This window comes from Hordeum vulgare, chromosome 6H (assembly GCF_904849725.1).
Source record: "Hordeum vulgare subsp. vulgare chromosome 6H, MorexV3_pseudomolecules_assembly, whole genome shotgun sequence".
In the NCBI taxonomy this organism is placed as follows: Eukaryota; Viridiplantae; Streptophyta; class Magnoliopsida; order Poales; family Poaceae; genus Hordeum; species Hordeum vulgare.
Window position 1 is genome coordinate 548,633,301 of NC_058523.1, and position 4,421 is coordinate 548,637,721.

A 4,421-nucleotide genomic window follows, 5' to 3' on the forward strand; every position below is an offset into this window, starting at 1 on the left:
TAGCAGGTAGTGAGGCACGCATCGTGTTGTTGCCATCAAGGGTAAAAAGATGGGGTTTACATCATTGATTTGAGTTTATCCCTCTACATATTGTCATCTTGCTTAAGGCGTTACTCTGTTCGTCATGAACTCAATACACTAGATGCATGCTGGATAGCGGCCGATGTGTGGAGTAATAGTAGTGGTTGCAGAAAGTATCCGTCAACTTCTCTCGGACGTGATGCCTATATGTATGATCATTGCCTTAGATGTCGTCATGACTTTGCGCGGTTCTATCAATTGCTCGAAAGTAATTTTTTCACCCATCGTAATATTTGCTATTTTGAGAGAAGCCTCTAGTGAACACTTTGGCCCCCGGGTCTACTTCACATCATATTTTCAGCCTTACACTTTTACTTCGTTGCACTTTCCGCCTTCAGATCTCACTTTGCAATCAATCTTGAAGGGATTGACAACCCCTTTATAGCATTGGGTGCAAGCTTGTTTGTGTTTGCGCAGGTACTCTGGACACTTGGCTTGATTCTCCTACGGAATTGATACCTTGGTTCTCAAAACTTAGGGAAATACTTACTGCTACTGTGCTGCATCACCCTTTCCTCTTCAAGGGAAAAACCAACGCAAGCTCAAGACGCACGAGAAGGATTTCTAGCGCCGTTGCCACGGAGGATCAAGTCAAGAATAGTCTCCCGTCAACGTGTCAATTTCTGGCACTGGGGATTATTCTAGGTGAAGCTCATCCAAGCAAGTGTCGCAAACTCATCTCTTGCATTTACTTTTTTTCCTCCCATTTTCCTCTCCCCCACTTTTGAAAAACAAAAATTTACAAAAATATTTGCCTTTTTCGTTCGCCCTTTTCTCTCGCTTGCTTTCTGTTCGCTTGTGTGCTTGTTTGCTTGTTGAAGTCACCATGACTGAAAACACCAAACTTTGTGACTTCTCGAATACTAATAATAATGATTTTATTAGTACTCCGATTGCTCCCGCCACTAGTGCGGAATCATATGAAATCAATGCTGCTTTGCTGAGTCTTGTTATGAAAGAGCAATTCTCCGACCTTCCTAGTGAAGATGCCGCATCCCATCTTAATACCTTCATTGAGCTTTGCGATATGCAAAAGAAGAAAGATGTGGATAATGATGTGATTAAATTGAAGATTTTTTCGTTCTCATTGCGAGATCGAGCAAAAAACTTGGTTTTCATCTTTGCCCAAAAAAAGTATTGATTCTTGGAACAAGTGCAAAGATGCTTATATATCCAAGTATTTTCTGCCAGCTAAGATTATCTCTCTCCGTAATGATATTATTAATTTTAAGCAACTTGATCATGAACATGTTGCACAATCTTGGGACAAGATGAAATTGATGATTAGGACAAGATGAAATTGATGATTAGAAATTGTCCTGCTCATGGCTTGAGTCTTTGGATTATTATACAAATCTTCTACGCTGGTTTGAATTTCTATTCTAGAAATATCTTGGACTCCGCCTTAGGTGGAACGTTCATGGAAATCACATTAGGAGAAGCCACAAAACTCCTAGACAATATCATGACAAACTACTCTCAGTGGCACACTGAAAGGTCACCTACTAGTAAGAAGGTACACGCTATAGAAGAAATTAACTCGTTATGTGCTAAGATGGATGAGTTAATGAATTTGGTTGCTAGTAGAAGTGCTCCTTTAGATCCTAATGATATGCCCTTGTCTTCCTTGATTGAGAGTAGCAATGCGAGCTTGGACGTTAATTTTGTTGGTAGGAATAATTTTGGTAACGACAATGCTTTTAGAGGAAACTATGTTCCTAGGCCTTTTTCTAGTAATCCCTCTAATAACTTTGGCAACTCCTACAACAATACTCATGGAAATTACAATAAATTACCCTCTGATCTAGAGAGTAATATCAAAGAGTTTATCAACTCGCAAAATATTTTCAATGCGTCCATAGAGGAAAAATTACTCAAAATTGATGATTTGGCTAGGAGCGTTGATAGAATGTCTATTGATATTGATGCTTTGAAAGTTATATGTGCTCCTACCAAGATCAATATGGATGAAACTTTGAAAGCTATGCGTGTTTCCATGAATGAGAGCAAAGAAAGAACCGCCCAAATTCGTGCTAGACATGAATGGATTTAAAAGGTTTGTTCTCGTGATAAGAATCACGAAGATCTTAAAGTGCTTGGTGTGACTCCCATTTAATCTTTGTTTTCTTGTGACAAACCTAATGATGATGGAGCTGGATATTTATCCACTTTGCTTAAAAAACGCCCCAATGATTCGGAGTCCATCTATCTTGATGCTAAAAGCATTGAAAGTGGAGTAGAAGATATTAAAACTTTGAGTAGTAATGAAACTACTACTTTGGATTTCAAGGAATTCAATTATGATAGTTGCTCTTCGATTGAATGCATTTCCTTGATGCAATCCATGCTAAACTCTCCACACGCTTATAGCCAAAACAAAGCCTTTACCAATCATATCGTCGATGCTATGATAAAATCTCTTGAAGAGAAACTTGAGTTGGAAGTTTCTATTCCTAGAAAGCTTCATGATGAGTGGGAACCTACTATCAAAATCAAAATCGAAAACTATGAATGCAATGCTTTGTGTGATTTGGGTGCTAGTGTTTCCGCGATTCCAAAGTCTTTATGTGATGTTCTAGGCTTTAATGAGATTGAGGAGTGTTCTCTTAATTTGCATGTTGCGGATTCTACTGTCAAGAAACCCATGGGAAGGATCAATGATGTTCTTATTGTTGCAAATAGGAACTATGTACCCGTGGATTTCATTGTACTTGATATTGATTGCAATCCTACATGCCCTATCATTCTTGGTAGACCTTTCCTAAGGACTATTGGTGCTATCATCGATATGAAGGAAGGGAATATTAGGTTTCAATTTCCTTTAAAGAAGGACATGGAGCATTTTCCTAGAAAGAAAATAAGATTGCCTTATGAATCCATGATGAGGGCTACTTATGGTTTGAGAACCAAAGACGACGATACGTGATTCTATCGCCTTATGCCTAGCTAAGGGCGTTAAACAATAACGCTTGTTCGGAGGCAACCCAATGAATTTATGTTTTCCTTTCTGTTTTGTTGCGTCCACACCATCATAATTATGTTATGATTGTGTTTTTTTGTGTTTATTTTTGCGTTTGAGCCAAGCAAAACCTTTATGACTAGTTTGGTGTGGGTTGTTTGATCCTGCTGGAAAAAGACAGAAACTTTTCGCTCACGAAATTATTTTTCATGTTTATTCGGAAAGAGCTTTTGAGTTGATTCTTTTTGCTGCTGGTTCATATGACTTTTGCCCAGGCATTCATAATTTTTCAGAATTTGTGAGGTACCAGTAGTATACAAAGTATTCAGATTGCTACAGACTGGTCTGTTTTTGACAGATTCTGTGTTTGTTGTGTTGGTTGCTTGTTTTGATGAAACTATGGATAGTATCGGGGGGGGGGGGGTACTAGCCATGGAAAAGTGAGAATACAGTAATCTAACACCAATATAAATAGAAATCAAGATTGCTACAGTACCTCAAGAGGTGGTAGTTTGTTTTCTTGTGCTAATCATATTACGAGTTTCTGTTTAAGTTTTGTGTTGTGAAGTTTTCAAGTTTTGGGTGATGTTCTCATGGACAAAGGGATAAAGAGTGGAAATAGCTCAAGCTTGGGGATGCCCAAGGCATCCCAAGCCAAATTCAAGGACACCAAAAAGCCTAAGTTTGGGGATGCCCCGGAAAGGCATCCCCTCTTTCGTCTTCAATCCATCGGTAACATTACTTGGAGCTATATTTTATTCACCACATGATATGTGTTTTTCTTGGAGCGTCTTGTATCATAGGAGTCTTTTCTTTTTGTTGTGTCACAATCATCCTTGCTGCACACGTTTTGAGAGAGACATGCACTCATCGTGAATTTGCTAGAATACTCATTGTGCTTCACTTATATCTTTTGAGCTAGACCATTTTGCTCTACGTGCTTCACTTAGATCTTTGAGAGCACGGCGGTGCGTCACTTGGTAGTTGGCTTGTGCTATGAAAGTAGTCCCAAAGGTGATAGGTACCCAAAGAGGATACAATAAAACTTCCATCTTCATGTGCATTGAGTAGAAAGAGAAGTTTGATTCCTCTCAATTAGTTTTGAGACGTGGATTCGGTAATATTAAGAGTTATGTTAGTAGGGTGTTGTGAATCTAGAAATACTTGTGTTGAAGTTAGTGATTCCCGTAACATGCACATATGGTGAACCGCTATGTTAGGAAGTTGGAGCATAATTGATCTATTGATTGTCATCCTTTGTGTTGCGGTCGGGATCGCGCGATGGTTAACACCTACCAACTCTTCCCCTAGGAGTATGCATTTAGCACTTTGTTTCGATTACTAATAAAAACTTTCGCAATAAGTATGTGAGTTCTTCATG